General features: G+C 35.2%; 1 protein-coding gene and 1 pseudogene across 1 annotated transcript in view; one reads left to right on the plus strand and one right to left on the minus strand.

Moving 5' to 3' along the window:
- The window catches only part of LOC149072957 (AMMECR1-like protein), an 81905-nt gene that overhangs the window by 23312 nt on the left and 34187 nt on the right, over nt 1-24406 (minus strand). The gene's annotated exons all lie outside the window — the stretch shown is intronic.
- On the plus strand, nt 1490-1607 carry LOC149072958 (5S ribosomal RNA; annotated as a pseudogene).

Genomic DNA, 24406 nt, shown 5'->3' on the forward strand with positions numbered 1-24406 from the left:
AAGGTTAAGTCGATGGTTGTACTGTGCTGTCCATCCTTTTCCTAAGGGATTTGTTTGCATTTTACTGTTCAATGCCAGTGTCATCATTTTTGGCGAATGAAGCACTTTCATTTCCAGCTCTTTGCAGAGCTTTATAAGCATTGCATATGCCTCTGAACACACATATCCTAAAAATACAGAAGACAACTGAATGCTATTGAAAAACAGAATAAAAATCTAGAATAGACCTATGCATCCAACTGCTTTCTTATGCCGCCTGTTGTTTCACCTATATATAAAATGTGAACCATAATTTTAAATGATGAATGTTAGTTACTGTACAATGAATAATCCAAGACCATGAAATACTAAATACTAAATTATTTTTTCCATCCAGACAGAAGTTTTTAATGACCACTCAAAACATTGACACAAAATGAGTTTTTGAAGCCTCAAAATAAGCAAAAGAAAAATTAATGAACTAAATGGTCCACCTACACCCTCAAATAATCTGAATAAGAAAAAACAGTGTGATTTCTGCTTTAGCAGAATCATTTATTGCAATCTATTACATTTGTATTATTTGTACGATTCTCTCATTCAAAAAAAGTTACACAAATTTTGTTGACAAGATTTTGTGAAAAAGTAGGACAAGACCTAGAAAGTAAAACATTTTACCGAAATGTAAGACAAATGGGAGCTCTGTAAAACATATATGTACAATATTTTCTTTTATATATTTTCTCATAGTTTTATATTTTTCTGTACTACCTTTTTTCAATTTGTGATAGTGTCATATTTCCAAAATTTTTGTGGTTTTTCTAAGCAAATTATTATTCACATCACTAATTTTAAGTATTTGCTTTGTTTTTCAACATGAAATTAACACGCAATGATAGCACACATTCAATAATATAGAAAACATGATCAAATTCCTAAACTGCCCCCACAAAAAATGAAAGGGCTTTTTTATGGCAATATGCTATACTGAGAAGCTGAAGAATAAACTCGTGAGTCACATAGGTAAATTTAATGGGAATCTATTGAGGGAAAATTCAAAAGCACTTTTTTTCACTGTGATCACCTTTTTCTCACTTTCAAAATTAATAAAAAGCTAAAGCAGATTACCTGTGAAAAAACTTGGGAAGAAATAAAGGTGTGCGAAATGTTGAGAAAGGCTTTTAAAAGTCCTAGGTTTTGGGAATAACACGAGTGTCTTAAATGCAATTAACAATTCTTAGAAGGCTTTAAGGATGTTTTGGGCCAGTTTGATAAGCCTGAAAATGTTAGTAAATTGATAAATTATTCAAAGATTGGCTGAAAACAAAGGCAGACTGTAAAATGATATCACAAGGTTCCCGATTTGTCTAGGCACACAATCTCGACAAAAAAAAAATAATATGAATCAAATGAAGCAAAAATTTCTGCAGCTGTGGGCTATAAAGAACTGGGGCCGTACTATCTGCTCATGCTTATTCACATCCCATCCGAATTATAAGCATGACTTTAAGCCAACAGCCATACCATGCTGAAAACACTGGTTCTTGTCCGATTACCGAAGTTAAGCAGCATCGGGCACGGTTGTACTTGGGAAGGTGACCATCTGGGAACACAGCATGCTGTTGCCATCACTTTGCATCTGAGTGGTGTGGTGGTAAGATTCTCGTCTACCACCATGAAGGTTGTTGTCACGGCCCCGGGTTCGAATCCAAGGGAGGATATAGATAAGATATTTTCCCTAACAAACTTGAGGCAACCACCAATAGACAGCGCCTTCATTTCCAACCCATCTCATTAATTGCAGTAAATTGCAATACAGCGATATGGCCAGAGTTGGTGTTTGGTGAAGTAGTAGTAGCACGACTTTAAGAATAATCCGAAAAACAGTACCAAGGAATGATTCTTAGGCTCACTCCTTAAGGTCACATGACAAAAGGGAGAAAATGAAAAGAAATCACTTTCCTCTCAGGTAAAAATGAGTTTTTCCCTTCGATCGTTGACCACACACAATCAAAATTAAGTTTGGGGTATACTACTATACATTTACTGAATTTTTTGTTCAGTGATGGTGGCAACGCAAATTAATTTTTGATGCACATGCAGAATATTTGTTTCTTTCACATTCTTTAACGTTAAAAATAGGTGTTAGCAGAGCTCTATTGACTAGATATATATATTTTTTTAAATGGGAAAGATGGGAAAACAGGGAGCACATGAAGTTACTTTTGTAATTAAATATATGTGTCAGCATGTAAAAAAATATTATTCACGAGAATATTTAAGCATTATAATTTATTGAAGCTCTTCAGTTCATAAGGAGCTACCAAAATTACATTAAAATAAAAAATGTATTGTCCAACGTTGCCTATTTTGATGGACTTGTGAAATAATAATTTCCCTTCATTTATTTTATGTATATAATTTTAGGATATAATTATATCAGAGTAATATGCAGTGAAATCTTGATATATCTATACTCTGCGGACTGAGAAAAAAATATTGTTATAGTGCAATTATTGTTATATCCAGAGGCAGCAGTTAAGAGTATAAACATCGTCAAATAAGACTAAAAAAATATCATTGTAGAGAGATTATATATTGTTGTATCGGGCATAGTTGTAGCAAAGTATTACCGTGTACTACACTTGGTAATGAATAGATTTCTAATTAAATCCAATAAATTGTAAAAGGTCGACGAAATTGAATAGTTTTCTTTCAAGGAAAAACACTACTTAAGTAATTGTAATAAATTTTCAAGTCAAAGAAATAAATTTCTCACTAAAACAGCACCATCGCAAGTAGAAAATACTATCATTGGATGCTGAGGAGTAAGTCTCTTCAATCCATATCTTCCTCCAAATATTCAGAGAAAAACTTTTTTTCAGAGGGGAACACATACTAATAGTATAAAAATTTACCTTCTGTACTTATATTGTTATAATCGATGTGGATGGAGATCGGATTCTTGATAAGCATGAGTAGATAGTACAGCCCCCTGGATGCTTCACCACAACACTGCACTCCTGTGTATATGCCAATCAAAATACAGCAGAGTTTCTTGGAAAAATATTGTTAATGTTTTCCCAATTTTGGAATATTTTCTAAATTTCATTCATTTCATTTCTTGTAAATGAAAGCTGAAAAAGCATAATTTGATACTTTGAAAGATATTTAAGACCACATGAGGACACAGCTAAAGACCCTCTCATTATTAGGTTTTGCCATGTTGAGCATTAACACAAATTATATAATCATTCTCTGGGAAGCTGTAAATTATGTAAGCAAATAAGATTTTCCTCTGATAAGCAGTGTTATTTGTTACTTATTTGTGGAGCCATGAAGTTGAAGCAAAATGCCATAAATACCTTTTTTTTTTAACATTTTTGTAAAACTAGTTCTTACATTTTTTCTGCCCTTAAAAAATACCCATTTCAAAATTGTTTATTCATGAATTTTAAAAGCCATATTTTGTAGAACTTGGATACTTTTAGTATTGTGAGAGAACTTTAATTTTTTTTAATCTACAACCCTGATTATTTATTCTTGTCATCAAACCCCTCAGCCCTGCTGCCGCCCCCCCCCCCCATTTGAACCTCAATAGGCTTAATTCTTGAGACAGGAAAATTAGTGTTAGGCCTAGAAGCGACATAGCTTTCAAATACAGCAAATACCATAAAATTCAACATACCATTGAATTTGCATGAAAGTTATAGCCAAAAGCAACCCATGTATAAAGAAAAGCTTAGAATAAATTAGAAAAGTTTTTTTCCCAAATGCTTTACATAATGTGTCTTGCTCATGCATCCGATGACTGTCTCAATAGCCCAGTGACATCATGGATCACATAAGGTGGGATAGGAGCTGACAGGGTCATAGGATACACATTGTTTTGATTTTTCTTTTTACTCTATAAATAAATGTCCTGCAAACAAACATGACAAGTTATTTTAGGTATGCAAAAATCATCTGCAGAATTTAAGATTTTTTTTCAATTCGATCCATGACTGAATAGTAAGTTCAATATTTGAAAATTGAGAAAAATGTCGTGATTATAAAAATGATTTTTAAATAATTCCATATGAAAAGGATGCACAGAGTTTTCATAAAATTATTCTTTAATTTCAACTAGCACTATTTTGCACATCAGAAAAAATTATGTATTAAATATTCTATTAAATCAGAGTATGACATAATCTTGAAGAACCACAAAATTCTTTTTTGGCATAATATCAACTTAGCTATATGCAGGTATTATAATTTATTTAAACAATTAAAGCGGCAAATTTTTCAACCCATATATTCAGACCCTAAATATCGTAGTCTCTAGTCACTCCTGTTCTCCATTAGTTATATCTTTTTTAGTGTCTATTTCAGGCATTTTTAGTGCTTTTTTTGCCTGCCTAATTTGAGTATTTTTAGGGCCTAAACTTCCAAGCTCTACTCTTTTGACTTAGTGACATCATTGACAGCAGCACCAAGCCAGATATGCAGATGGAGTGACATTACAACATTGTCTTACATTTCATTTTTGTGCCTATTTTCTACTAAGAGTAAAGCAAAATAAAACTGCACCAAAAAGGAAGCAATTGCAACAAAAATGTAAATAAAAGGACTGCCTAGTGCCCCGCCTACTGATGTTCAGGGGTAACAAGGTAGGGGTATGAAAACATGATTGAGGAAGGTGCTTTATAAAATCTCAAGGCTCATAATTGCGGATGTAAGAGGCCAGATATCTGGTAAATCTAGTAATTGTTTTTTTTTGCATGACAGATAAGTGCTCATAAGGAGTTTTTCTGGTGGTACCAACAACACTGAACTCAGAGATGTCAATAACCACATGAATTTGGCGATACCTCTCAATATAACAATCTCTCTACAACTGATATTTTTTCGTGGTCTGTAGGATATATTTGTTGTAACAAGATTTAATAGTGTATTTCTAAATTCTATGTAAAACTGAATTCACCTTGACAGATGATTTTCAAGCAATGTATTTTTCATACTAGCCTAGAGCATGTGAGGGAGTGGTTATAAGAGCCCCACTTGGAGGCAATGTCTGCTCTCATTTCTTGCAAATTTCAATGAAGATGAATCAAAGCATGTATACTAATTACTGCTATATTGAGAGGCAGCAGTATAACATCAGACTATAAAAATTTCCAAACAAGACTATATATTGTTGTACAGATAGGGATTTATCATTATATAGAGTATCATTGTAGTGAGGTTTTACTGTAAATACACTAGCCATAAGTCAGTGTTCACTTTGGAGCCATATAAACTTAATGCTTTTACTCATACTTTCCAGTGAAAATTTAGTCAGAAGTGCATTTACGGAACTAATAAGAAATTAAATAAGAAAAAGATGTTTGATTAATCCTGTATCATAAGAAGTTGTGATTAGCAACTTTCACAAAATACGAATATTTTATTTACAACGTGTAATGTTCATGTCCATTTCCAAGAAAATAGCATGTATGTTCACAAAAGTATGAGTAGATAGTTCTTCAATAAATTCTAATCTTCATTGCATGTTTTTTGCTTAAAACATGCTGAGCACACATGCATAATTTAAAAAATGATTTTTAATCATGTGCAAACATTTTTTTTATAATTTGGTTGTCAGACATAGGACAACTTATATTAAAGTTCTAGTTGAATGACATTAGAATTCAAAAAGATGCCAATGACATAAGAAGCTGTAATTGCATTGACAAATGAATTGCCATTTCATTGGCATCTTACGTTTTTATTCATTTTTTCATTTATTTTCTTCAGTTTGACATCATATATGTGTGCTAGGCTGGGATTACATTTTAAAAGGTTGATAAAAGATCTTTTACAAAATTTCAAAAAAAAAAAACCAATAGGCTGTAATAATGTGTGTGTTGGTTAAATTTTTGAAGTTTCATAAAATAAAATTTCTAAGACTTTCACAGTTTATAAAAAATTTTCAAAACAAAAAGTAAGGAGTTTTTCAGGAGTCATTAGGGGCAACCCTCTTCCACAGAACAGAAAATTGCATCACTAAACTAAAAACGAAAGAATGCCTCCACCCCGCATGCGGATTGATTTTCTTTTAATTTTTTTTTTTTTTTTTTTTTTAAATTTCTAGTCTATGGTTAAAAGATTGACTTTAAGAATTAAAAGTATGATGTGTAGGAAAATTTATTGAACAGCTGCTAAAAAGGAAGACGTATACCGTGACTGTATGCGTGGGTAACAAGCAACTGTTTGAGAACACAAATTTGAACAGTAACAGAGCATTATGATGAGGATTAGATATTGAAAAAAATCTGTAAGAAAGAAGAGTGAGTTGTGGTAGTAGTATTGAAGTGATTTAAAGTCAGAAGTGATGTACTGAATTTGCAATAAATTTCGTTTTTATCATAAAAAGACCTGAGTTCATGGCTTTAGCTGCAGCCACCCCAGAGAGAGGTAACAGTTGTTAACCAAATGAGAGCTAAATCACTGTAAACTGTTTAAGAAAATATGTTATAAGCTGCAAAATAACTTAATATATAAAAATAATTTTTCATTCAAATCCTTTCATATATTTTTTTTCATGAAGCCACAAAATGTATTTTTAAGAAAACTAAGTTTTCTCTTCTACAAGTCATGACAGCTTCACATAATTTGCATTTCTGAATGAGTCAAACATTTTTTATTAAAAATTAAATATCAGAAAAGTTTATGAATATAGCTATACTAGGGCGGCCAACCCCCTTTTCTCTTCCCATTATATCTTGTTTATTTTGTCCCACTTTGTCAGAGTGCTATGAAAAGTGACATGTGAAAGCACCAGCTTACTGAAAAATACAACAATCTTAAAGCAACAAAAATCAAAGATTCATCAACCCCCCCTACCCAAAATAAGTCAACATCCTCATCAGGGTTCTCAGACTGGAGCCCTGTTACACACCCTCTCCGAGATGGTCAAGAAATATTTTAATTCATATTACCAATGAATTTTAAATCCAAGGGCCCCCAACCAAGAAGTGAGAAGCCAATGTGCAGATTTTTTATGGGTCCGGTCAATATATTTATGGCTCTGAGCACTTTAGAAAACTTTTACTGCTAAAGCAATAAAAAAAGATTCATCCAGGCCCCTCAAAAAAGAAACCTGTCAACTTCCCCATGGAACCTTTGATCTGAAGGCCTGTCAGACATCCCCCATAACGGCCAAGAAAATTTTTAACTAAAAATTACATTCTAGTCACCTGAATGATCAATACTAATAGAACTATATCAAATGTATAGTGCAATATTACTTTTTGTCAGAAATTTCCAAAAACACTGAAAATTTCCGACCTTGAATAACTCAAGAATAAAAAGTAATTTTATAAATTTCAGACAAAAAAATTGACAATACTCAAATATCGGAAAATAATTGTCTTTTATTGAAATTGAAAATCTATCAAAAATGTGTGAATTATGAACTCAAATTTTGGCACAAGTTCATTTAGAAAATTCTGCCAGAATTGAAAAAAATAAAATGTGATATCTCATGAAAGCATAAACGGCTACAGGTTGTTTCTCGAATAGAGAGGGGGACAAATGTCCACCTTCTGCTCTTCTGCCTTCAATAATTTTTTTAATGGGGGCGCAATTGTCCCTATCGCCTCTCTCTGTATCCCCATCAACCCCCAACAACCAACCCCTTCAACCAACTTTGCGAGGTCGCCCAAGCGCTCAGTAGATCATGAGTATCCAATGCAATCCCCAGCATAAGCCCTTGCGGGTCGTATATACAGACGTCTAGCAACCCTACCCATGTTTTTGTTGTACCCAAGTTCCTTTAGCACTTACAACGAAACTTCTCAAAACAAGCTTCACGGGTGCATCTGTTCAAGTTGAAAACGCCTCCTGTAAATGCAAAACAACTGAACACACTATTGATCAATATTCAGCCGTGTGTACAACAACTGAGTTGCATTGCGAAGTGCTGCAGTGCTCAGCAATAATGGGTTCAAAACAGAGCCAAACAACATTGAATGAAGTGAGATGTACGTGATATAGCAGTCTAAGATTGCACACCGCAGAGAGCAACAAACCTACAAACAGTACAAATGTAATTCAATCATAACACATCACTCAGTTCACTTCTGAAATATAGATGGCAGCACTGAAAAATCAAACAACACTACATACGCACTCAGATTGTTAGGTACACACACAGTTACACTTCTGAAACAAACAACTCACTAGGTAGTAAACCATCCATAGATGGTGATAGACCTGAGTTATGTTCGGATTGAAAGCAAGTCTACGATCACAAGCTCAGACGTGCCAACTTTTGGAATCCAGAAATCCGGATACTATTCTCCCAAGAATGGGGCCCCCCTCCCTTGCTCATAGACCGATAAAAAAAATTCAAAAATTTTTTTGGAAAGAAAACAATTTTTTTTTCCCATCTATTAAGAAAAAGTTTCAATGCCCTCTCCCCAGGCAGGTTCTGCATTGTCCCTGAGCAGAATATAATTTAATGTCAGTCTTTCCATGCAGAATAGAGAAATCACATCTACATACTGTTCATAAAACACAAGTTTCCTTTTGTGGATGCTATCAGTGATTAATATAATCTTGGGTATACAGACTCTTAAAAGCAGTTTTATATTTTCTTTCTGATGGCATATTTAATCAGAGGAAACAGTTAAAAAACCTCAAAATATAAAGCTGCTGACAAAAAAACTAGTGTTTTACTGCATGGCTGTTAATGGAATACAATAATGATTATACAGAAATTTCGGCAACCAACCCCTGATAAATGACTGCCAATAAATGCTAAGTAAACAAAGTCATATCTTTGCTAGTTGCTTAAATGTGATCACAGATACTTTTTTTATGGCTGCTCGACGGAAATGGCCATGGAAAAACACCCCAAAATCCAGAGAAATTTTAACAAATCTGGAGAGCAGGAAGAAGGGTTAAAAATCCGGGGTCTCCCGCCTAAATTCTGAGAGTTGGCAGGTCCTCTCATTAAGCGGCAATTAGAAATCACTAAACTCCCTCATGGTTCGTACTCTTCCAACGAAAAAAAATTCAAGGACTATTCAAGCACTTTTCAAGGTAAAACTTAAAAATTCAAGGACTTCTTTTACAAACTCATATTTTTCACATGAATAGGCGCATATTTAATTTTGATTAAAACTTTGAGAGATTACATTTCTACCTACTTTATTTCACATCATCCATAATGAATAAAGGAGGCCACATACACATATATATATCATACAAAACATATGACACATTGAATAACACAGAGTTCGTGCCTGTCAATTTCCTCATTGAAACGTAGTTTAGTCTCTAAATATTGCAATTAATTTTCTTTTAAAGACTAAAAAAAAAGAACTCTTCTAAAGATAGAAAAAAATTAAATTATTTCTTTCATTAATTCTGAATTTAATTATTTCATTAATGCTGAAAACATTTCTTTCATTAATTCTGAATTTAATTATTTCATTAATGCTGAAAACATTTCTTTCATTAATTCTGGAATTTTTTCATCAATTCTGGATTTATTGCTTTATTAATTCTGGAATTTTTTCATCAATTCTGGATTTATTGCTTTATTAATTTTGGAATTCTCTTTTATCAATGCTTAAATTTTCTTTCATTAATTCTGGAATTATCTCTCATTAATTTTGGAGTTCTCTGATTAATTCTGTAATTTTTTCTTTCATCAATTCTGTAATTTTTTTTCATCAATTCTGTAATTTTTTCTTTCATCAATTCTGTAATTTTTTCTTTCATTAATTCTGTAATTTTTTCTTTCATTAATTTTGGAATCATATCATCGATACTGAAATTTCTTTCAGTTATTGTTTTAAACTCCTTTAAACAACTATGGATGCCATTAGAAAATAACGGAGATGCACCGACATTGAATGCGTCACATGATCTTCCAAGGAATGATGTAGATCACTGACGTCATACCAGCGCCGGAACTAGAGGGCGCGGGGGGCCAACTGCCTCGGGTTGCAATTTTTAGGTGAACACCGTTATAAAATTATCGAATTCCGAGTTGGTGGGGGCGGCAAGACAATACAAAAATCCTAGTTATCGCCCTGCGTCATACTCCCTCCAGTAATATAAGCTCAATGGATTTCAGTGCCGATTCACCCATTGAAGCACAGCTTGCATTTGGCTGCATTTTTGTCTGGCACACTCAGCAACCAATCTTGATAGAAGGGATTTTTCAGCCACAAGTAATTAAAAGTACACACACTTGCTACTCATTTTTTGTTTTCTTTCTTTAAAGAACCTTGTACAAGCGCTTCGCATCACTCCTAAATAAATATTTAGTTGCCAGCATGGGCAGAGTTACGGGGGGGGGGGGCGTGAAAGGTGAAGTTGACTGATCTAATGTATACATGCATATATGAATTGACATCATCATCGTGCCCCCCCCCCCGACTTCCAAGTCTATCGCAGCCTATGGTTGACAGTAATCAAAGGAGTGCCCATTGGCATGGTGGTAAGATGCTCGTCTACCATCGTGAAGGTTGTTGCCAGGGTCCCAGGTTCGAACCCAAGGGAGGAGGATATTGTTAAGATATTTTCCCTAACGAACTCGAGGCGACCACTGATAGACAGCGCCTTCACTTCCAACCCATCTCACTAATGGCAGTAAATTGCACTATAGCGATATGGCCAGAGTTGGTGTTTGGTGAAGTAGTAGTAATCAAAGGAAGCTTCGCTCACTTACGGACCGAAAGGCTGAAATGATTTTGGCAAAAATTATAAAACTTTTTTTTCTAAGATATTGATTTCTCAAGTCCTCCAGAAAAAATACCTAGTACAAAAGTTTAATGACTTCCAACGACTCCAAATACGTCTACATACGATCACAGGATACATGCTACCATAAAGCCGGGTTTTCCTAGAAGTGGGTTGTTGCAATACCTTCTAGAGCAGAAGGACTTCTACTCTAGAAGGAGGTATTGGTTGTTGGGAACCAGAGTGTGCTGACTGAGCTGAAGAAAAAAAACAACGATCGGAAGTTCATTTTGAACTCTACCTTATATTCCATAAAAGAGAGACAAGGAGACTTTTTTGAGACAAGGTGACTTGAGGATGTCTCAACAACGTGATTTACCGGAATCCATGGCATGGCGTGTTATAGGCAGACTGGAATCCGGGCAAACACAACGTAGTGTCGCGGACGCTGTTAGAGTCGCCAGAAGTGTTGTTGCAAGGCTGTGGAATCGATTCCAAGAAACAGGAAATGTTAGACGTCGACCAGGGCAAGGTCGGCCACGCGCCACTACAGCAACTGATGACCGGTATATACGGTTAACAGCCCGTCGAAACAGAACAGAGAATGCTACGCAGCTGCAAAGAAGGCTTGGCAACAGGCGAAGGATGTCCAGCCAAACAGTGCGTTCCGTTGACCCCACGCCACCGTGCAGCCCGAAGAAGATGGGCTGCTGAACATCGAGATTGGGAGCAACATGATTGGAGCCAAGTGCTGTTTGCAGACGAGTCCCGATTCAGTCTGGAGTGTGACACCCGACGTGTTCTGGTTTGGAGGGTCAGGGGCACTCGAAATAACCCTGCATTCGTTCGTGAAAGGTCACAATACAGATGAGCTGGTTGGATGGTATGGGGTGGAATCAGCATAGGCGGACGTATGGACCTGCATATCATTCGGAATGGCACTTTGACGGCCCGAAGGTATGCAGATGAGATACTGCGCCCTCATGTCATCCCTTACGCTGGAGCCATTGTAGATTCCTTTGTTTTCCAGGATGATAATGCCCGACCGCATAGAGCTTGTCTGGTGGAGAACATGCTTGAAGCTGAAACAATACAGCGTATGGAATGGCCAGCGTGCTCTCCTGACCTGAATCCAATCGAGCATGTTTCGGACATGCTCGAACGAAGCATTGCTGCGCGACCAAGGCCGCCTGTTACTGTCCGAGACTTGCAGATTGCACTTCTTGAGGAGTGGAACAGTATTCCCCAAAGTCTGATCGATAACCTCATCGCATCCATGGCAAACAGGTGTGCAGCAGTATTAGCTGTTCGAGGAGACCACACGCCCTATTAAAACTCATGCATCATGTCTAAACAGTACTTTTTTTTATCGTTTACATGTAACCAAATTGTTGCCCTAAATCATCTTTTCATGTTTTTTCCATATTTTCAAAGAATTAAAACTTAATACCAAATTTTTTTACGTCTTTTTTCTGTATTGCGCATTGATACGCGTGCACTATCCATTGTATGCCAATACGTGGCTGTCTCGCACGGTTTTCTTCACTTTTTTGCTTGCTCCCCTAATTGTTTTGGCAGTGTATATCTTCATGAATATACATACTATTTTTCCAAAAATGCACACAAATATTGCACATATTTTATATTTTTTGAAATGTAAAATATTTTGTGAAAGCTACAAATCATTTGCAGCTATGATAGAGTTAATTAAAAAAATCATTTTCTCATTTAATTTCTTTAGTCCCATAATTGCACTCCTGACTAAATCTGAAAAAGAAATTTTATTAACATTTTCGTAGATATAAATACAATACAAAGGCATAACACAAAAATACAACGCAACACATAAACTACACACAACTGAATACAAGGGTTTGATTTCTTCAAGGGACCCATGTTCGTCCCAGGCAGATCCATGAAAATCACATGTGTATTTTCTCATGTCAACACATGGTTTTATATATACAAGGTGCATAGATAACAGAGCATATGGCATTTTACTGGTGAACCCTTCATCTAGAGGCATACTTCCAATTAGGAAAGTATCCAAATATTACACAGCATTTGGATATGCAATTCAAGTTGCAAGGGGCTGTGTAGTTATTATAAAAAAATTGACATTTTAATTTTCGAGTTCCCTTGTGCCCAAAAACCCAATTAGAAAGTTATTGTCCTGTCTACTGATGCTAACAGTGCAATATCAGCAGACATATTCAAATTTGAAAAATGGCAGAAAGTTGGAGAAAACAGCTTTAAATATGGATAAACCATTTTACCCGCCTTTAAAGCTGTTTTTTTTTAACTTTCGTCTGTTTTTCGAATTTGAATATCTCAGAATATCACTTGAAAAGGATTTTTTTTATCATCATTTTTTTGCATCAAAAGAAGCAGGGTAACAAGCTTCTAAGTGGGTTTTCGGGCACCCGGGGAAGGTATAAAAAGTTGACATTTCTATTTTAATAACTATATAACCCCTTGCAACATGAATGATATATCTGAGTACTACATGTTATTTGGATACCTTTTCTAATTGGAAGTATGCCTCTAGGATTAACGGCTTGAAAAGTAAAATGTCATATGCTCTGTTATTTATGCATCCTGTATACATACGTGTATTATATATGTAAGTCTTCATTGCAAAGTATGAATAAATGCATTAGGTTTACATGACGAATTCTGAAATTTCAGGCAAGTACTTTTCTAGAGAAGTTTGAAGAAATAAAATGTCTAAACTCCAAAGTGAACACCGACTTATAGTGTATGAATGGAAAAAAAGACACATGGATGGATATATCTACTTGCTGTGTATTTTTTTCCCTCCTGGAAAGAAAAAAAAATCTGAAAACCTGAAAGTGAGGACAAAAATGTGGAATCAAATATGTATTAAGAATTTTAAAATAATGAAATATCCTCATATAAATGAGCACGTCTAGTAACCTCGTATACACATATTCGGTAGCTAAAATTTCAATCATTTGCATCTCCCATGATAATGGAGCATTCATGTAACAAATTTCTGGTACATCTGATAAGATTTTCTGGTGTTGCATTTTCTCTGAACAGCAGTGTGTGTACACTACGTACACTAATATGTAAAAAAATAAATTTTGGTGACAACCAGAAAAATAAAGATCTGAAGTAAGCATATATGACTAAAATAACAATTCATGGACATTCATTAAACTCCATTATATGTGAACAACTAGAGAAGACAGATAACATCACGAGCTATATTAAAGATATTTTAGGCACTGTATATGTAAGAAGGTATTAAGTATATGAGAAAGTAGGTAAGATAAATCCAGGTGCTCTCATAACATTAGGACTTGAGTATGATTAGCAGAAGGAGTGTGGGTGAGTTTTTAAATTACAGCATGACTTGCTGAAATTCGAATGAAACCAGAAGAATCAGAGAAGAGTGCCACCTTCCTTCAACTGTTAAATCAAATTTTGATGACAATTTTATAATTTTTGTCATAACACAGTAATTTTCTGCACACAAGAGCTAAAGACTGGGGCCTGCAATTTATTGCAATTCCGAACTGCAGTCATTTTATACTCACAGAGAGGTTAATGCGCTAACACCTCAGTGGGCAGGACTCCCTGTGGTAGCAATCTTTTTCTGTGGTCATGTCCCCATTTCTGATGTACCCCACATCAGGAAAGTTTCTGACAAGGATGAACTAGTTATCAAACTCGAGACACCTCATCACATCCTTTGATACTTGAAGTGAATATCTTGTCAACCTGTGCTAACGTGTCATTTTTTATTTTTTATGACAATCCCGGCAGAATGGAAGTGTGCTAATGATTCACTACAGGACTTTCAAAATGTCAGCGTCAAAAGGGTAAAAATTTATACTTCAGAATCAGAAGATGCAGGAGTACTACAAGGAATTTTCCCAGTGTATTCCAGTTACTACTGTAACCAAAATTACAAAATTAATCATGCAGACAGTTGAGGCAACATGCTGTGCCTGCCAGTAGACTTGCTTGGTACCTGTTTATCTGCAGGAAGTGAAAAATAACCCTTTAGTGTGATGCAAAATACACTGAATTAGGAAAGCAAGCAATTTTCCGAAGAATCTCAATATTCCTAGAAAAGAAAGTCAAACTGGGTCTTTATCTAGAACACAGCAGGATTTCATTATCAAAACTCTGTCATTGAACAAACTTATTTTAATCTTGTATTTCTCTCATGTGGGGGTTTCACTTAGATATGCTTTGAAAGAGAAGACTAATACAAGGCCTTTGTAATATGATATTAGTGGGCGACAATATCTCCATCTTTATAATAATACAAAGGGCCCCCTGATTTACTTTTAATGATGCTTATCCATAATGATTTAACATCCTCACAAAATATTTTTCTACAACACTGGATATTCAGCTAGGTTTTCTCAGAGATTCAGCTGACACGCCAGTGTGTCAAATACCAGGAATTTTGGGAAAAGACACAAAAATTTAGTTCGAGTTCCCCAAGACATTCTTTCCAAGTTCTGAGGGGAAATACCTCTAGCAACTTTTTTACTTCTCTTCACTGTCTGTCATGATCACGCTACGCCATGACCTCTCTTGTAAAGTAATTCCATTACACTTCAGTAAGTACTGTACTAATGCTTTGAGACATGCTTTCCCCCCCCCCCCCCAAGGATGGAGTTAACAGGGGAACAGGGCAATTCTCATTTTTTTATGTTTTCATGCTATAAATTCACTATAAGGGGGGCTTGCCCGCACCTTCTATAGCAGAAAGCTTCTATGCGAAGTTTGACGTTTAACACTATTGAAGTCATTCATTTCACCTACAGCCATTGGATATAATGCAAAAAAAAAGATAAAGAATTTGCATATACTGGCCTGCTTTATCCAATGGCTACAGGTGAAACTGGCGACTTCAATAACGTCAAAGCTTTGCATGGAGGCTTTCTGCTATGAAAAGGTGTTGGCCCTGCTCCAGGGCCATGACTGTACTGCATTAAATATATAACCCGGTGAGCTATCACACGAATAAGCTGACAAAATATCTAGGTGTGTCCCTGAATGAGTGGATATTATAACGAATTTTCCAATTTCTGAAGGTTTTTCTCCTGTGAGTTATATATTGAAATTACGATACTTTTGTGGCTGAACTACATTCAGAGACTGCATATATTCATTGCATAAATTCATTTTATTTCCATAACATCGCACACATGACCATCTGAAAAATCAGAGGATTAGATCGCCCGTTCAAATCGTAAAAAGTTTTCCGAGCTAGTTGGAAGAAAAAACTCAATCATAAATATTCAGTTTTTTCATCTAGCCGGTATGTGGTCATGAGCATCACAGCATAAAATCTGTTTGGGACCTGCTACTGCACAGTGGTATTTGGGTAAATAAGATTTTCAGGTTTTTAACTGAGTTGGCTATTCCTTTGCAAAAAGCTCTGTTGCCATGATGCAGAGGCAGCTCTTGGCCACCCCTCTAGGAGGGGCACCAAATTTCAGATGAAAAGGCAAAAAAATTGATTAAAAAAATAAGGGAAAAATATTTGTCCACTCTAGGATAGACATCAAATATGACATGAATGGGCAAAAAGTTTATTCATTTAAAAAAAAAGAAAATGTTTGTCCACCCATTGGAGGGGCACCAAACCCAAGATGAAAGGGCTATTTTTTTTTTTTTTTCAGGAATTGCTAGAATAGGGAATGGGATGGGCAGAGGAAGTACCAAAACCAGGTCCTGCATGGGTAGAGATTTGTCTCCAGCCACACTTGCCATGACTATCAGCAAACTTACACATACATTAAATTGCAAATCTACACAGCGATTTGAAAAATAGATAGCACCATCTACTGGGAACACAAGACAACACACTTGACACACAAACACTATTAGATTTCACCAATACAAATCTGACATAGTTCTCATATTAGGGTGTGAAATATGTGGCAGTTAAAAATGGTAGTACACCACAGTTTGTGGACCATCAGGGTAGGAAAAGAAAACCCTCCCAGCTGAAAATAGCTCAGCAAAGATTTATATCAAGGGTGTCAAAGTCACGGCCCCAAAAGAAACAATTGGCGGCCTGCGACATCCCAACAAGATCCAAAAAAATTAAGTTTTTTCAGTTAAAAAAATTTCAAATAATTATTTTTAAGACTAAAAAGGACGAAGCATTTACATCAAAAAATTATAAATCCAGATGAATCTGCAAGGAGAGTTGCTACATATATAAAATCCGTTACATATGCGTGAGAAGTTCTAAGCTTTTTGGCGACCACAGTTCCTTTGTAAAGAAATGGATAAATGCTGCAAAAATGTCTTAAATACATGCAAGCATTTCATGATATTTTTTATAACAAGACGTGTTGTGGTTGAAATAACAATAGATAATTTGTGTGACTACACATAGTTGGACATAATATCCACATGTTTTTCAAAACCACTCGTGAAGTTTCGAATATTCAAGACATGGATCAAATGACTGTTTCCTTGGACTTGGGATAGCAATAAGTACTTGGCTGAAGAATTTTCTATTCACAAAAAAAAAGGGAGATATTTCTGGCGTCATGGCAAAATTTATCAAATTAGGACTTGAGGAAAAATATCAACTTCCTATGAATAAACTCAGTAAAAAAGGTGGTAAGTCAGCAATAATGGCTGATGAAAATATAAATTTTGCTTCAAGACTTGGAGCAAAATCGAAAAAAATGCATTCAGAAAATTCTTGAATTGCAATTATTTCATTGCAGCATTTATCAGCAGTTTCTTTGATGGAAAGAGTTTAAAATAAGCAGTAGCGCTCTCAAACCTGACAAACACTTTGAACTTAACCTGATAGAGAGGCCTCAAGCAACACTTATTCTTGTGATTTCTTTAAGATTTGGAGAGTAGATTCAACTGGCAAAAACATGTTTGTTGCCTTGTCAAAAAGTTATAAAAAATATATATTGTTTCTACTTTTAAACAAGGTAAAACTGTTCCTAGAAATTATTTATCAAGATGTTTCATTTCATAATGACAAGACATGAGTGTGCCATATAGCATTCTTAATTGATATTACAAGACATTTTAATTACTAATATCAAATTTCAATGAAAAGATCAGCTAACAACACATAGGCTATTTTTTAGGCAAGGCCAAGATTTAGGTGTGAAAATAGATTTGCTTAAAAAAGACATTCAGAAGAGAATATTCTCAGTTATTTTGCCACGTATCAGTATCAACAGTTAATCAATAAAAATCTTGGTTGGTAGGTAGAATTATTTTATAGTTTGCTTATAATTTTGAAGCAAGTGGAACAGAGCCAAGATCGAATTTGAAACTCCTGATTTATATGAATCAGATGATCAGAATCATTTGCTTTAAATTTATTCAGAAGATATTATCAAAAGAGTTAAGGTTTTCTGAAATGAAAAATCAATCTAAAAAGAATTTATAGACAGATTTGTCTGTAAATATATAATGTTCCTAACTTAATTTGATCATTTTTGTCACACCACGGTCATTTTCTGCACACAAGATCTAATCAGACTGGGACCTACAATTTATTGCCAATTCCGAATGGCAGACTTTTTTTATACTCCCAGACAGGTTGGTGCGCTAACCCCTTGATGGGGGACTCCTTGCTGTAGCAATCTTTTTCTGCAGCTATGTCGCCATTTCTGTTGGAACCGTGTCAGGAAAGTTTGACAAGGACAAAATGGGTAAGCCTAACTAAATTATATGTTTTAAATGTCAATTCCTCAGTGTTGATGGGTTTCTTTTGTAACTTTTCTCTACCAGTACAATACTTAGCAATGAATGTAAATAAACCTAGTTGTACTAATAAATTTTTGGATTGAAAATGTTTTTAGACATTGTTTGGCAGGGAGGGGGAAGCAACGAAACTTTTTTTTTTTGAGGACCCAGGTTTTGCCAGTAGGTCCCAGGTAAATTACAATGGAGCGGTATCTGTTCTCTTGTTTCATCTTTTTATTCTTTCTACATATTATACTTTATATATCATTTTTACTAATAGTTACGAGCATAGAGTAGTCTTTGCCTACGAGTGTATATGAAATGCACCAGAAAAAACCACAAATGTTTACGATGGAATAATTACAAAAACATTAAATTTTATGTGATAGGTAACCTAGATGTAAGACATACCATGAAGATGAAATTTTAATATAAAACTAAATAGCATCAAAAATTTTAAAACCCGCAAAAAATTATATGTGCTTATAACGAATCTGTGAAAAAAGTCTATACAACAAAGCTACAGAAAATAAAAGCATTCCGAAAAAACATTGGAATGCGAGATACATTTTCTCAATCTTGAAACAATATTTCAGAACCCTTGACCTTTTATATATAACACTCATTTTTCCCGAAACAATTTTTTCATTGTTTTTACCAAAACAGAATAGACTGCTAGTAACATACAAAAACCCATTTACACACACCTGACAGGTATAGACAAGTTTTTACATCAGTTTAATATGTGCCTGAGGAACACTCTTATTTACTTTAGCTTAAGCAGCAACACAATATTTTCAAGCCTCCCAAGTTAGACTCAGTCATGAGCAAAATCAATCAATTATTAGTGCCTAATAGTTATGAGCGTTAAGTAGCTAACACAACCACTTTCTTTTTGAAAAAAGACAAGGGGAGAAAATCATAAAAAAATTTTACATGAAACTATATAATCCATGGACATGATATCAGGTGTATAGTAAAAATTCATCTTCATTTCATTCTGAAAATATCAATTTATCAAATAAATCAATTCCCCGGATAAAAAATTAATCACCTGGGATTTAAACATACTTAATGGCAGGAAATGCCTCCATGTGCCTTTGCAACAGCTGTAATTTGAAGTGGCATAGACTGGACAAGGCTCTAGGTGGAAGAGAAAATGTTCAGCAACCATTGCATCAGTGAATTGTGGATGTCATCCCTGATGTTTGACATGTTCAAGATAGTCTCACAGATTTTCCACTGGGTTCATATCAGATTTTTTTTTCGGGCCAGTTCAGATGCGTGATTGCTCCTGAATGTTCATCATGCTAATTAGTCACAGTTGCAGCCCAGTGAATGCGGGCATTGTCATCCTGGAAGACAGGAATGGGAATGTTACATTCCTGGGTAAGATGGGGGGGAGCAAACTGCAAAACCTGGTTGTCCAACCAATCAGAGTAGGTAATGAGGTTGAAATTGTTTATCCCCTCAACCAAGAAACTAATTTCCATATAATTCTCTAGCTATCAAAGGGACTGTTCTAGACTCTGCCGCAAAGCCAGGCTAGAAGAGATCTTGGCATCAGCAGTTCAGTGGAGTTTTTTTGCGGCATTTCATGTCATGTCAAATATCACGAGGTCTTCTCTAACTTAACCCTTTTGGTGGTTTTTAAATTTTGCTGATCCTCATTAGAACTGCCACATTGGAGAGAAAAGCATGTTAAGATCCCAAGATATTTCAGGGTGACTAAAATACAGCAGATCAAGTTTGATGAGATATCTCGGGATAGCCGCTGTAAGGGTTAAACACCTTACATGAAGTCATTTTTGGACTCCTGATGTTTTAAAATGAAATTGCACCAACAATCATAAATAGAATCTTTATTCTTAATTTCCAGTCCTTTGTAATCCACGAATGTCATCTCTTTGGGCCAAAAACTAAGATTTTATTTATTTCAGAAGGAAATGTGAGCAAAAGTCCCTGCACATCAATTCTAACCACTGGTTCAAATCACTTTTTTTGGAGCAATCATGGAGTGGAGTCACACACACACAGCATCATTTATTTTTTTTGCATTTAAAACCATGGCAACACAACCCACTATCACCAGGTAATGATGATCCTCGCATTTAAATTTATCTGCGAGTACTTTAAATCAATACAAACAAATCTACCATGAAACTAATTTTAGGCTAGGAAACACTGGGGCAACAAGTGTTATTGTTAGAAACAAGTGTCAGATGTAAGGGTAGGTGTGAGCAGGGGTCTGTCCAGACTTTTTTTGTAGGATCCTGTTTTTGTGATAATTCTTTATTTTTTGTGAAAAGGGTTATTAATTTTGTGAAAATAATTTTTCATGGAAAGCAAAATAAGTTAAAACTAAATAAATTAACTAAACTAGTTAATTGATCACAAAAGAAATGAAATGCGAAGTTATGGTTTCATTCATTTGTATTTTGTGAATGGTAAATTTTTCAGATCCAGAAAAAAAATTTTGCGACTGGTCCGGAAAACTGACAAATTTCGACTGGACAGACCCCTGGTAGGTGTCTGAAAGTGGATGAATGGGTTATATTCAATAGCTCACTAGCTATTAGCAGTGGGAGCAATTTCAGGGTTACGAAATGTCAGCATTCAAATGAACCATGAAACTATCAGATATGTATATAAAATGACAATGCATTAAATTCTGTAGGGTAAAGTTTTTTTCCAACCTTTCTTACTTTGCGACACACTTGAGATTTTAAGAAAGTACACTTTTAATGATTTCGTTTAAAACGCAGACAAAACAATTCACATTGATATTGCAATAAAATAATTAAAATTCCTGAAACAAAACTTAATAATGAAATGTTTGGACTTTGGAAATAAATTATAAATACAAAGGGCAAAACAGGCAAAATACCTCACGATGTGGCTAAAAAAATTATGCCCATAAAAAATACGGATGTCAAATATAACTAAATACCCAACACAAATGCATATATCACTAAAAAAAAAAACTATATAATACATTGCCCATAAATAAGATTATGGTTGCCTTATCTAAGTATGGACAGCCTCTCAATTTATCCCACTATGTCTATTGTACTTCTTTTTAAACATATCAATTGTGGTAGAATTCACGACTCTCAGAAATAAGCTATTTCATTCATTAACCGTTATTGAAAAACTCTAACACCAGACTAGAATTCTCTCAATAAACGATACCGGTCAACCTTTGACAAGGTTGACCAGTAGCAACTGACAAACCTTGTCAAAACGGTTGACTGATTTGTATTTGTAACTCATGGTCCATCCTATCCATCCCATTGAAAATTTTAAAAACTTTGATCATATCCTTCAGGCACCTGCATTCCCTCAATGTAAACATTTTCAAGAAAACAAGTCATTTTACATAGCTTAAGCCTCTTGTGTGCCAACAAGAGAACATGTAGCTCTTCCCTGCACCAGCTAAACCAAGGCTATGTCCCTGGGCGTGGTCTCCAAAACAATACAGCATACTCCAGTGCAGGACGAACTAAGCTGCAGAAAAGTGGAATGACTTTAAAGAATGACTTTTTAAGAATGAAACTAACCATTCTATTCACTTTTTTGCCCACCGCTGAACAATGATCAGAAAACCTAAGCTGCTCATCAATGCCAATTCCCAAATCGGTGACCCTAGTTGCATATGGGATAGTAATACCATTTGACTTGTAAGTGAAACATGAATTGTTTGAACTAAAATGAGCGACCATGCACTTATCGCACTAAAGGTCATACTCCATTCATTAGCCCATGCTGCAATCACATGCAAGTTTGTTTGGAGCCTCTCCCTATCTCTTGCATTCCTGACTACTCCCATAAGCTTCCTGTCATCTGCGAATTCGCTAACAATCCAATCTATACCCTGATTGAGTTTATCGATAAAAAGTGAAAAGGTATGGCCGCAAGGATACTTCCTTGAGGGACTCCACTTTTGATACCTGTTCAATCAGAAAATTCCCTATTCATCATAACCTGTAGTGACCTATCTCTCAACGATTCTATCCAATTTAACAATTTGCCCCCATCCCACTCTCATGTTAAAAAAAAAAAGCTTCAAGAGTCTACCGTGTTGGACCTGATTGAATGTTTTCTGGAAATCAAGATAAACATTGGCGTTTTCGCCATTTCTCAAAGCCTTAGTCATGTGATCATAGAAGCAAAAGAGGTTATTAACACATGACTTCCTCTTCCTGAACCCATACTGGTTTTCTGAAAATGTTATTCTCATCTATCTACATCACTAATTTCCAAAATTTCGGAGAGGGAGCTGATAATTTGACAGTTTCTCTACCACTCTTTTTAAATATTAAAACCACATTAGCAAGCTACCAATCCCTTGGGACAATACCCTCAGGAACACTACTTCTGCAAACCTGCGCAACTGGCCTCAATAGTTTATTAGCACATTCCCTACAGACCCTAAGTAAGAAATTAGCCAATTTCTGTTAAATATTTTTACGGCATGCCTACAATCCTTTCACTAAGCAACTGAGAAATCTGCTGTAGGGTATGGTGCTCAAAGGCCACTACATATACAGGGTGTCCTGTAAGTGCTAGCACAACCTTTATTTCATTAACTGTATGCCGTAGAGGTACGATTCCAATTTTAAAAATGCTCAACAGGCGTTCAAAAATTACCCTGTACCAGTTTTGAGAAATTTCATATATACACGAAATAAAAAATTAAATTTTTATACGATCCCCTTGTGCTCCAACTTTTGTTTTTCTCCTGATGCCAGCAAAAAAAATGTCCATGTTTCTAATTGCAATTTTCGCAGATATTTTCAAATTAAAAAAAAACAGGAAATTTGGGAAAGAACAGTGTTAAATAAGGGTAAAGTTTTTCGACATTTAACGTTGTTCTTTCCCAAATTTCCTCCATTTTTCGAATATCTCTGAATATTGCCAGGGTTCATACAAAATTTCCTAAATAAAAATTAAGGAGTTTTTAAGGACTTTTTAAGGAGTTTTTAAGGACTTTTTAAGGAGTTTCAAGCAGTTTTTAAGGAGTCATGGCAAACTTTAACTTTTACAGCAAAAAAAAAAAAGAGTGGGGCACATATGTAAATTTATTTTTTATTTGCCAAATTTTCCCTCTTCTCAAAAATATAGACATAGAAGTGGTTCAGAAATTACAACTTTTGATTTGTTACCCAGCATCATAAGAATTCATAAAATAATTAATCTACATACATACTTTTCTGTTGTCACCAAAGTGTTCTAAAACTTTGAAGTTTTGGTCAAAAATATAACTTATAAAACAACATCACATAAATTATAAAAATTCTGAAAGTGATATTCATTCCCTTCCCCAAATTATTCAAAATAAAATCCACAGCTAAAAGATTTTTCTTGCAAAATTATATTTGCAGCAACTATTTATTCATCTCTCGCTCAAAGAGGATCAACACGTACACAAATTCTTCAAAATTAAGTTTTTCAATTCTTGTTTTTCAAAAAGAAATTGTACTTGTACCTTGTACTCAAAAAGAAATTGTTGCAAAATGAGAGCAAATTTCAGGACATTCAACACGATGTTTGGCGATTTAGCACTTGTTATTTGGCGTCATTGGCGATTTAACACTCGCTATTTGGCGTCATTGGCAATTTAACACTCGCTATTTGGCGAAATTAACAAACTAACTCATAATTCAGTGGACTAGCTCTTATTCACGAAATGAATTTTTTTTGAAAGACACCCGAAAATTATTTTCCGAAGGTTAAAAAAAATGGGTTCAACTAGCGGCTGAACGGCTCGTCTTCCCCTCCCCCCTCCTGTAAAACCAGACGTGGCTCAGGCTGTGTCACTTAAAGTTGGGTTTTCCTAGAAGCATGTTTTCTGTGCCGCGTGCGACATCAATCACCCATCGCCGTCTATTCATCAATAAGAAAAGCAGTATGACTGTTTTCCTACAGAGCGCAATACGGCTCATGACAGCGTTTTACGTCGGGCGTGATTGGCGGACTGCAACTA

This window comes from Pholcus phalangioides, unplaced genomic scaffold, assembly GCF_987345545.1.
Source record: "Pholcus phalangioides strain wild (caught in Gottingen) unplaced genomic scaffold, Ppha-v1.0 ptg000017l_1, whole genome shotgun sequence".
NCBI lineage: Eukaryota > Metazoa > Arthropoda > Arachnida > Araneae > Pholcidae > Pholcus > Pholcus phalangioides.